The sequence below is a fragment of the Crocodylus porosus genome, unplaced genomic scaffold (genome assembly GCF_001723895.1).
Source record: "Crocodylus porosus isolate Cpor-Errol unplaced genomic scaffold, CroPor_comp1, whole genome shotgun sequence".
Lineage (NCBI taxonomy): Eukaryota > Metazoa > Chordata > Crocodylia > Crocodylidae > Crocodylus > Crocodylus porosus.
Window position 1 is genome coordinate 7,587,119 of NW_017728917.1, and position 12,566 is coordinate 7,599,684.

Below are 12,566 nucleotides of genomic sequence, written 5' to 3' on the forward strand. Positions count from 1 at the left end.
AAGCTCCATCTTAAAATATTTGCCTTGACCCTACCAATTTTATTCTTGGATGACCCATCAGTGTGCAAGACCTGGCATGGTGGTGAGGCATATAGCCAGGGACAGCTATCCCGGCAGAAATGCAGGAGTCTCTAGGGCTTGGGCTCAAAGCTGATTTCCTGAGCTGGCATAGCTGGAGGTGAAACAACTATACACCCTCTGTGGATGAAGTAGAGAGAGAGAAGAAGTAAAGCACGCTGTGATCATCTGGTTACATGAACAGGTCAGGTAGGGAGAGTCTAGGTATCGAAGGTGAAATTCGGTATGGCCGCATTCTCCCCCCATGCAGGAAGAGTACAGAACATGCAAGATGAGAAAATTCATCTTCAGCACAGACATTGGTGTCAGGCTGCTAAACAACTCAGAAAATAGCCTCCTGCACTGCCCTGGGCACTCAGTTGTGCGAGGATCACAGCACTCTGGCTGGCCTGTATCCAGCAGAGCACTTGCCATGCTGAATGGCTCCACTGAAGTCTGTAGCAACTAAAGCTAAGCATGTGCTCAAGTAGGCGCTGAATTCAGAGCAGAGCCCTCAGCACCTGGCAGGATTCAGCCTCACTTCCACAAAGCTGGGGACAAGGTGCAGATGCACAGCTCATGCCAACTGGAGCCTTCTGCAGAGACTGCATCTATACCATTTAGGAAAGTACACATACCTTTGAACCTGCTCAGCAAGCAGAATCCTTGCATCGCCCAAGCCATAGATCCTAAACGGTACAAAGGGTTTTGCACTGGGCTATGGTATAAGGGACTGATTTCTCTGTTATGGCATAACATTGTTACATAAGTAAGAATCATTTTAAATAGAGTATGGAAAAACTATGTAATAGTCTTCATGAATGCTCCCTAAGGGAAAAATGAGTTTGAACTGAACATGAATAATAGGTGTGGGGAACAATCCTGTTGCATCTGTATTGTTATAAAGTATCCTAAAGCATAAAGGCCCAGGCATCATATGGCAAGGGTCCATGCAACGCAGGTGCAGAAGATCAGCTCGAGCAGAGTCCCTGCTAGGCTCCTCTCTCTCAGTTCCATGTCGCTTTCTCCTTTACCATTATATACTATGCTCCAGTTTACTTATGTTAGAATGGTGTGCTTTTAGCAAAAAAACCCCCATAAATTATATTATTGTATTATATTATATATAATTTTATTGTCCATGTTACTGTATAGTTTTCGTGAAAGCTGTAAATAAACAAACACTTTGTGTGGAATAGAGGGGCAAGCCCCGCAAGCTTAACCACACAAAGGATGGGAAGTAAGAGATAAAAGTGATAGTAACTGCTCTACATTAGGGACTGTTGACCAACTGTATATATTTGAAGCTTCTGATATTTGATACAAATGCAAACATCCTGTAGCCTCTGCATCAGATTATCTTTATTCTCCAGGGACATCTGTTCGTGTCTTGTCGTTTTTCAGCTTCTTCCTTTAGAGCTTCCTTTTGTTGCTCCCCTTCCCTCCCCCCACACGCTGCCCACAGGGTTGACTAAGTTATATTATACCTGCCACATCTCTAACCTCAATTACAAATATTGTCTCACCCCGCTAGTCTCCTAAACCCACTCACAAAGGGCTCCCAAAGAGAAGTAACTCTAGTGAAAGACTGAACCCTAAATGCAATCCTTCTTTTCTCGCCACTCCAATCCAGTCCATAATTGCTCCCACAGCAAGAATCCTGTTAATGTCTCAGAACATCTCACCAATACATTTTTCCTTCAAAAATTAAACACACCTATTTAAAATAATTTTAGCAGACACACTGCCCTCCCCTACGTGTTTTTAAAGCTGATAGAAATTTTGTCGGCATTTTTTTGTTTTTGTTCTTGAAAAGCATGTTTTTTCGAAGCATGAAAATTTGTTGCTGTTACTAGAATTTGGGTTTCTTTTGAAAACTTACATTTCCTTCAGTTTTAATCTAAAACACTGATTAAAATAACCAAGAACTGGGTTTTCAGCCTTCTAAAACTTTTAAGCCAATACAAAATAGTTGATGACACTTTTGCAAAAAAATAAAATGAAAGGAGACATAAAAAGACACACAAACAAACTGTTCAAAACCAATGAAGTTAGGACAATTCTGCATTTTTCATACTGACTTTATCTACTTTTCATCCAGATCTAGGGCATATTTATGTATCGTTTTGCTGTGAGCCTCATACATTGATCTCTGTGGCTTACAACCTTAAAACGTATTTCTGAGACAACAGCTTTCTTCAGTTCTCAGAGAAAAAGTCTGACATGTTACCTTTCAATCTGCTCACTGTCTGAAAAGCTTAACTTAGTTTCCAGAATATGCTTACTATTGTAAAACCACAAAGGAGATAAAGGGGAAAGGAAAACGCACACACCTTGGAATCTGCATACGCCAAGATATTTGGGAGAGAGAATCAGGAGTGAAACCGAAGAAGTAATAAGAGCTGCAAAGACTGTTTCCCATTAGAAAGGGATGGCTGCGAATATCAACATTTAACAATCCCATTAGAACAGACTTGTAAAGCACTTTGTGCAACGGGAGCACAGTCAAGTTCTGTGGGTTTCACAACAAAGGTATGGCCATAAAAATGTTTCTAAACCTTTCCATTCCTGCTCAGCGAGGAAGCTAAGTAAAACAGCCATCGTGCGGAGGCCTTGAGGGCCTCTGTACCTATTCACCCATGCCTTTGAAAGAATTTTAGAGTCCCCAAAGGACACTGCTCATTTCAAAAAAGGAAGATTCCTCCTACCTCTAAACGCAGTGAACCTTATCTTTCTTTTAACCCCTCACACTTGAAAAATACCTTGTCTCTCTCAACTACAAAACTAGGTTTGTTTAATGTCTAAGATTTTCCCTCCTTTTTTATTTTTTTTTACTGGGTGTTTGGTCACTGGCATATACACAGTAGCTTAGTTCTTCCCTTGCCGACAGCAGCACAAATAGGGAGAAACTGCTGAGTTATTCTGCTGAGATGCAAAATGGGTCTAGACACTCTTAAGTTTCTCAGTGTGTGACTTACTAATCTACTGACTAAACAGATTAATGGCACTTATTGCACTATTGGAAATGCAGTCATTTAGCAAATGCTGGCTTCTGCATGCATGGGTGTGCGTTCAGTTATAACGGCAACACCGTGTTTAGCTTTAGGAGAGAGAGCCTGGCTCTAAATCGTTGCTGTTTTAAAGTGCCACAGTTTACAGAAACTTCCAGAGATAAGCTAATGGAAGAAACTGGGTTACTTTTGAAGGACCCAATGCATGTCTAGCATAAGGGGCAAAACCTCCCTGCATAAACAGGGCTGGACCACACATAAACATATTGATTTTGTAAAACCTCAAGCCTAAGCTTAATGAAAGTGTAAATTAATTATGACATAAAGAATATACTCCACCTTCCCACACACACCCACACAGAGCTGGAGGCTGTTTTTTCTTTAAAAGAAGCTGAATTTTAGTACTCACAAAAGTGGCAGATTTACAACTCCAGAGAATGAAGTGGGGAGAAAGCAGTATAAGTCAGCGCAAAGAGTATGGTGTCTGATCTACGGTGCATCTCTACTGCAGTACAGTGTAGAGAGAGTTAGTTTACATAAAGCTGGCTTGGGTACTAGAGACAGCCTTGTCATAGCAGTACAGTTTCACGCATGCATAATCAAAAGTATCTATCAAACATACCTTGTTTCATTCTGCTTCAGAGGTCCAGTAAGGGCCAACAGTGTCGTGCCAGTGAGCACGGTCCAGCTGTCCCACTAGACATACAGTCACATGCTCCAGTCTCACTTTAGAGACAGGAGGAACATGCTATTAAAGTCCACCCCAGAGCTCTGAACCTGCTTCTGAACCCTTGAGCCCAGGACCACCTGTCCAGAAAGGCCACAGGACTAAAGGTTACTGACAAAATAGTGGTGGACCCACAATCCCATTGCCCATCATGCACTGGAGCCCAGAATAGGACACTTCCAGAGCTCACCCGTGGGCTGCTATTCTGACAAACAATACTGACATCCCTGCTTGAAACGCAGAGAGGGTAAGGTGGGTTACATCTCTAGGAACAGCAATGCAAGTCCAGAGCACCTGCCCCAGGGTCAAGGGTACAGTCCCTCAGAAGTGTATCTAGGTAACGGAAAAAGATTCACAGGTCAGCTATAGCCAGTGTTGATAGCAAGGGAGGGGGAGATAAAGAGGCTAACATTGAGATCACTGCTGGGCCTGTGGTTTCTATGAGACTTTTCTTTTTGGGGGAGCAAGTGAGTGGGGGAGGAGAATGGTGGCGACTGGTGGTTCTGCTTAGGACTTCAACTGGATGGCACAAGTGCCAAGACTCTTTGCTCTGGACATTGATACTGATGGACTTGGTGCCAAGACCACTGGCACGCATTGTGCTGGCTTGGTCTGTACTAGTGATCCTGATGCCGAGGGGCTTTTCATCTGCACTGGGACTGGAGGCATGGTGGTGGGCTGAGGGAGAACTTGCTGTAGATAGGCTCCTTGATTCCAGCTCGGAAATGTTCTCTTCTCCAGGATCAGATGTGACATTGATGAATTGCTCCAAGAGCTGTAATTTGAGCCATGCATCTTGTATTTTTGACTGAGAGATAAGGATCAGCAGATGCTTCCCTGAAAAGCACTCAGTGCTTCTCCAAAGTAAAAGGACACCTGCTATGACTACTGAATAAGGGGAGAAACCCATCTCACAACAGATGGGTTCAGAGTTAGCTGTGCCAGTGGCTGGCACAAAGCTTCTCTACTAACTGAACAGGGGGATGTACAAGACATCTCCTCTTCCTTACTTTTTATTGGACACCAAAAAACAAATCGTTCATTGCTGGGAAATTGTCAAAAAAAAACCAACAAAAAAGAAAGAAGTGGAGGCAACAAGGCTTAAGTTTAAAGATCTACAAAGCCACATAGTGGTCAATCATTTTTTCATCTTGCTGCCACAAGCAGGAAAAGAAAACTGAGACAACACTGTCATTTTTTCTATATATGCTCACATAGCATGTGCCTAGCCCTGACAGATGCTGTTCTTCAAAACATTTCAAGTTCTTGCTTATGCCTCAAATGCCTCTACACAAACGCTCATAGTATGGGTAACAAGCAGGAGGAACTCACCCTCCTGCTGGCTGACACCAGCCCGGACATAGTGGGGATTATGGAAACGTGGTGGGACTCAACGTTGATTGGGCAGTGAATGTCAAGGGCTATAGGCTGTACAGGAGGGACAGGATAGGAAAGAGAGGTGGGGGTGTGGCACTTTATATTAAGGAGGAATACACATCCTCATCAATTAGCAAGGAGTCAGGGGAGGGCACTCTGAAGTGCTTTGGGTTAGAGTACAAGGCAGTCGAGGGGAAAGGGACTTAACGGTGGGAGTCTACTACAGACCTCCCAACCAGGGAGAAGAGCTTGACCAGGAATTCTTGGGTCAGCTCACAGAGGTAGTGAAGGCTAAGGATGTGGTAGTCATGGGGGACCTGAACTTCCCGGACATCTGCTGGGAAGAGCAGTCAGCCAGGTCTGAACGCTCACGCAGGTTCTTGGCCAGAGTGCAGGACCTCCATCTAACCCAGGAGGTGCACAGCCCCACCAGGGGAGACGCCTTGTTGGACCTAGTGCTGGCCACGGGTGATGACCTGGTGCGGGGGCTGCGGGTGCTCGACCACCTGGGCCATGGGGCTGATTCTAAAGCTCATTCAATGAGCTTTAAAGGGCCTCAGCAGCCATTTTTAAACCCGCAGGGGCTTATACACATGACACTGTAGTGATGTTAGTGTGTTCTAATTAGAATGCACTGGAGCACGTGTATTGGCACCCAAAAATTCTCCACCTTGCCCATACTCAGACTCCATGTTCACCCCCACCTCCACCCACATTTAGCCATAATCAGCTTCTGATTTAGAAATATGACAAGGGCAGGGTAGACAATTCTCTTGACATCTGCTTGCAATCTAGCTAGGGTTTATAAATTCCAGGTTGACAATCTGTGTTCTGAAACACATCAAATTACTGGTACAATCTACATGCTCAGCAAGATGCCTGCTTATCCTTGCACAAAATTCAAATGTTCATGTGAGTGTGCAAACTGGGTAATTGCAAAACCAACCTTTTTATTTCTGCATGCAACTACCTACTTCCTGTGTATATTATATGCCAACCAGAAAACCAACAGTGGCCAAAAATGGTAAGTTCCACCTTTGTTAGTGTGAAAATGGGCCAGATCTATTTAGGGACACAGAAGCTTTGCCACTGAAATTAAGGGGGGAAAAGACTGGGCTCAAGAACTGCAAAAATGAATAAAAATTATTTTATAATCAGACTTCTGGTCTTTCTATGTTTCCCTTTGTTTGCCCAGAGAGAATATTACTATGATTCTTGAGCACAATTTCTATGGGAACACAACAGCTTTATAAAAATTATAATTCATACAGGGCCCTATTCTGAGAGGTTGAATGGCTTCCAGTACCATTGAATGAACTGTACTGGGAAAAGACACAACCTTTCACAAGATGTAGCCCTTAAATGACAGTTTTACGTTCCATCCATAACCACCAACTTAATTATAGTCTGGATTTAAAACATTATTATTAGATACAGCATGCAAGATGTGTGAAAGGGGATTACACACAAGTAACATCAGTTCTTTCCCTTTTAAGGCTTGATAAATAGGAGAATAAGAGACAAAGAAATGATATGTGGTATATCATTTCAATGTATGTCTCCTTTTAGACAGTTCAGAAAAATTCCTGAGAACACTTATGGCTTTATGGCTTTGTTCAGAGCATATGACTGGATACAAAGCATTTCCTGGGATGCAGCCTCCGCTGAACTTTAGATTTACTGTGTGGCTTTGAGCAAGCCTCCTTGAGCCATAGGCAACTCACCTGAACAGCTGACAAAGTGGCTAAAAGACACCAGCTCACAGAAAGCTGGTTTGTACTGGGCTGGGATTCAGGAGACCTGATTTCCTTTTCTGGCTCTTGGTTCCAGACCGACCTCGGAAAAGTAATTTACATTATTCTGCCCCTTCCTTCCTTGTATGAAAATGGGACTTGTGCGGGCCTCCTTACTATATAAGTTTCAAGTTTTAAAAATCACATCTATTAATAAACTTAAAGGCTCTCACATTATTGTGGTTATGACACTAATATAATTACCTTGTGCTCTGACTGGGGCACACAAAACCGGCCTTTGCATTATTTGTTCCTGTCATTTAAGCCATTTTGCATGTCTTTAACCAAGGCAGGTTAAGGCTTCTATAAACATGCAACGAGGTTGCTTCGAAGCGCTAGAATTACAGTGCTCCAGCAGACCCCAGAGTCGCATGCGTCCACATCCCTGCGCAGAAAAATGGTAGCGGGGCGGTTTAAAATAAAACTTGTTCGATGAGCTTTACTTCAAAGTGCCCCACCACCGTTTTTCAGTGTGGGGACGCTGATACATATGCCATTCTGGATGCTTTTAATTAGCGCAGCTCTCAGACCCGCACTGAGTAAAGTATCCCGCCCCCGTGTGCCTCCCAGAGCACGTTATAAACTGCCAATAATAAAAAAAATAAAGTTCAAGACAAGGGTTTTTTTTCCCCCTAAACACATGAAAAGTCAAAAGTGGACAGTTTAAAGCATGTGCATTATTAGATGGTTTACAGGCGTACACAACGGGATTTGGAACCTTTTAAAGCTGCAGATCTGTATTCGACTTGACAGTAAGTATGATTTTGATTGAGATTTTCAAAGCAGTCTAAGGGCCTTAAACATCCCTGTTCTTTTTTAAAAAAAAAGTCAAACGCAAGTACTTTGCTGAGTCAGGTCTATAGCAAACAGCAGTTTCAGTGAGATCCAACTAATGGAATATTGAGATAAGTCCAAATATACAACATCCAAAAATAATATTAAGAGAAGACCAGGCTCTGCTAGACAGAGTCTATTAAGTTTCAGCGTTTTGTCATAGTCAAATAAATCAGAAGACAATGACAGAGGGCCAAATCTTGCTTGCTGTTGAGCAAAATTAGACTCCATATGTGCATACTTCACTTAAAGGCTTCTTGCTTTTGCAAAAGGTGAAGAAGTCAGCTGTATGTTCTTGCTCAGGTGAAAAAGAACTGTGTTCTCATAAGTTAATGGAACTAAATGGAGTACCCCAAATGAAGCTGCACTCAATTTTCTCCGGCCTCAAAGAAGCACATGGTGGTTCAATGGACAACATTTCAGTTTGCCACTGAATTATTGCAGGACTGGATCCCAAAAGCACAAAAAATATCCTCATACTTTTTATGCCAGGACATCAATGTGACATGAAAGAGTCCTAACAGTTCGAGCAGTTGACCCACCCCAGTGCTACACATCCAACGGTGATTGCTCTGACTAAACAAAAACGACCCTCCCTGGTTGCGGTAGCATAATTCCAGTGCTGCTGGCAATTACAGTAGAAACCACCCTCCTTTCAGTTTCAAACCTCAACCTTTGAAAAAAAAACATTATAAGGCTCACGTAGAGAGATTTTTTTTTTCTTTTCTAAGGAAAAAATGAAATGTAAGTGTCTTGAGTGGGAATGGCTCCAGTCACATTTTCCTCCTGTGTAACAGTTGTGAGAAGAGGAATTCAACTGCAGTCCCCTGCCATCCTCCTAAAACATTTTTTTTGTTTCGTTTTATAAACAAACATATGGTAAAGTTTTTGTCAAATTTTAGGCTCCATTCATAACTACGAGTCTGTTCCTACCTAAAATGTAGTACTTGTGAGTATCACATAATTCAGCATCGGCAGCAGCATCTGCCTGGGCGGGACTCCAAATGAAAACATTATTCAAGCTCTTGCCCATATTTTCCATCCAGATAGTTGAACAGTTTCAAGTAACTTAAAAACCTGGCCCACATTTTGCTCCATTTAAAAAAAAAAGTCTACGGAAGTTCTGCTATTGGCTTCAATAGGAGCAGGAACAATCAATATGGTGCTGGCATCGTTAAAATAATGAACCCAGCATGCAATAGCTTATGTAATACTTAAAGGTACTACAAAGGCCAAGGTAATATATAATGCAATAATATTTGTTGCCTTGTTGGTCTCAAACATATTTTATCTATCTGGTTCATTATTTTAACGATGCCAGCACCATATTGATTGTTCCTGCTCCTATTGAAGCCAATAGCAAAACTTCCATAGATTTTTTTTTAAATGGAGCAAAATGTGGGCCAGGTTTCTTAAGTTACTTGAAACTATTCAACTATCTGGATGGAAAATATGGGCAAGAACTTGAATAATGTTTTCATTTGGAGTCCTGCTCAGGCAGATGCTGCTGTTGCTGCTGAATCTATAGATATATCTATCTATCTATCTATCTATCGATTCAGCAGCGGCAGCAACATCTGCCTGGGTGGGATTCCAAATGAAAACATTATTTAAATTCTTGCCCATATTATATACATAGATATATAGATATATATATACACACACGAAGAAGAAAGAGAGAGACTATCTGACCTAGGGAATTTTCACAGTATAATACTTGAATAAGGCCTTGTCTGAGGAGCCTGACCTGCATATTTCTTGCTGACTAAGCATCATGAGCAGAGCAATTTTTACAATAAAGTAATTTTTATTTCAGAGCAGTGTGGCTGCCCATGAAGCTAACCCAGAAAAGTTACTGCAGAATAATTTACTCTGCAATCGAATAGCTTTGCTAGATAATTTCACCTGTGTAACATGGCCTAAGCTAGGCTTACACTGCTGCCTAGGTTTACTTCAGCAGTTGTGGTGCATCTTAAGGCAGTGATCTCCATAACCCACAGCTGTCCACTGGTTATCTGTAAACTCTGGAGAACGATCCTGATCCTGAAAGCTCGGCCACCTCGGGTTGCCCAACTTTTTCTGTAGACTGCTTGGAACTTACCCAGGCATTCAGACTCCAGGCTCCAGTTCCACGACGCCATGTGCCTGACTTCTGGCCCTTCTGCCCCCTGTTTCCTCTTTCGTCAGCCTGTGTGCAGAGATAAGCAGACTGCAAGTGATTCCTAGGAAAGCGCCATCGTCATAAATAAATGCCACTTCACAACTGAGCAGCACAATGTGTAAAGCCTCGGTACAGACTACAGAGCATAACATCAGCGGAGAAGCACAGCTCACATGCCTTGTGTGGGTTGAGGGCAACCTTGGATCAACCCTAAACATCAATCAGACCTGCAGGGCTTGATCCATCAGTGTTGGAAAGGTCATGGGAGACTAAAAGGGGGGGAAATGAAAGAAAGAGTTCCCATTTGCTACAGTGAGCTTTGGCACTGATGCTTATACTGCCTGTGTGCTCAGAATAGGTAACATATGGACAAAGCCATTCAGGCAAGACGCCCATTGAAAACACTGGGAGGTTTGTCTAATTAAGTAGTTGAACAATTTTACCACAAGCTGTGGGGCTGAGTTCAAATCCTCGCAAAGCCAGCATTAAATTAAATTAGAATACACTAATTAAAACATAGCCTTATGGACACAGGCTGTGCAAGCCCTCGGGCTGAACTTAGATTACATACGCAGAGTCTGATGTCCCATTGTAATCATCACCTCAATCGTGTAAAAAACAATGTATATGCGTGTGAACTGGCGAGGCACATGCATTGCCTCCAGTGGTATTACTTGTAGGCACACAGTTAAGCCTTTGCAGGGTAGAAGCCTTAACGGCTGAAATGAAATGAGGGTTACAGAAAGAGCAAAAAAAACTGAAGGCGACAAACTAAAGAACATGCAAATACTGCAAAATGCTCACGAGGTAATGAAATAACAATATCCGGATAGGACTGCTTTAAGTCTCAATGTACTAAAGATTAGTTACAGACAAATAATGGTAACTGTTCAGAAAGCCCTTCTACCATGGCGTAACAGCGAGACACCAAAGGTCATCTTGAAGTTGCAGGTCCCAACAGTCTCCGACTTAACTGGAAGATATGGCTTACTGAGAGAGCCATCAAACTGGAACAGAGATGTGGTGTGTGTGTGTGTGTGTGTGTGTGTGTGCGTGTGTGTAGCTTTTATATATGTATCTATCTATATATATATATATATATAAAATCTGCTTCCCCATCTACACCAAGTTCAAACTTAATTTATAGCTTTCCCACTTCTTCAATAGCTGTCCCAAGATCGCAGGCAGCATTCACCAGCTCTTTATTAGTTCCTTCTTAAATGCTGCTAGATGATCTCTGTGCAGAAGCTGCCTTCGGAAGCTCTTGCCTTTCCTGGGCCCAATAATTCCTACTGACATTAATGGGACATTAATAGACCCTGCGCACATAGAAAATATATTCTTTTTTCATACAGCAGCAGTAAGCAGGGCAGGGCTCTAGCAAGGAAGGGCAGAGGCTGTACTTCCAGTTAGGGTCCTTAGGAGCTCCAAGCTGGAACCAACCAAGGACATAGGGATGTGCCCCAAGAAGTGTGTAGGTTGAAGGGGAAAGGATCTAGAAAGACCTTAGTATGGACGGCAACTGGTTTTGGTATCATTGAGCATGAAGGCGGCTGATACAAGCCTCTCTGCTTCAGGACCATAGAATTGTAGACAATGAGGGCTGGAAGGGACTGAGGCGGACTCGGTCTAAGTTACACCGTTTTCGATAAGTGACATAGTTGAGATGGGTAGCGAAGGGAACGCACGCTCGCCCTTTGGGGAGGAGGGGGGTTAGATTGGGTTCTGCTATTTTTAATCCAATCTATGTTTGTTGAACTTCTATTTGGGTACAGGTAGAGACTGGTTTTGTGTAATGGACTTGTGTTCTGTTACGGGGATGGAGCAGTTTTGTGCACCCGACTTCTGCTTCATTATGGGGATAGACCAGTCTTGTATGCCCAACTTCTGCTCTGTTATGGGCACAGATCAGCTTTGTGTGCTCAACTTCCGCTCTCTCTTGCAAGTATAGACTGGTTTTGCGCGCCCAACTTCTGCTCTCTTACAGGTATAGACCAGTTTTGTGTGCCCAACTTCTGCTCTCTCTTGCAGGTATAGACCAGTTTTGTGTGCCCAACTTCTGCTCTCTTACAGGTATAGACTGGTTTTGTGTGCCCAACTTCTACTCTGTTATGGGTATAGACTAGTTTTGTGCGCCCAACTTCTACTCTGTTATGGGTATAGACTGGTTTTGTGCGCCCAACTTTTGCCGTATTATGGGTCTAGACCATCTTTGGGTGCCCACCTTCTGCTCTGAGTAGAGCCCAGCTTTGCATGCCCAACTTCTGCTCCCTTACAGGTACAGGCCGGTTGCGCGTGCCCAACTTCTGCCCTGTTACTGGGATGTGGCACCAACGTTTGCTCTATTATGGGTGTAGACCAACCCTGCGTGCCCAACTTCTGCTCTCGTCCGGGCACAGACCAGCTGTGCGCGCCCAGCTCCCGCTGTTGCCGGTTTTGCGCGCCCCGCTTCTCCTCCTCAGAGGGGGTGCGTGGCCCAGCGCCGCTCTGCCGTGGGCCGGCGTGCCCAGCCTCTGCCCTGCGACAGGGACGGAGGGCGCCGGGCGCGCCGGGCGCTCTCCGGGAGGCTCTGCCAGCGGGCGCGCGTCGGGCCAGGCGGCCGCGCA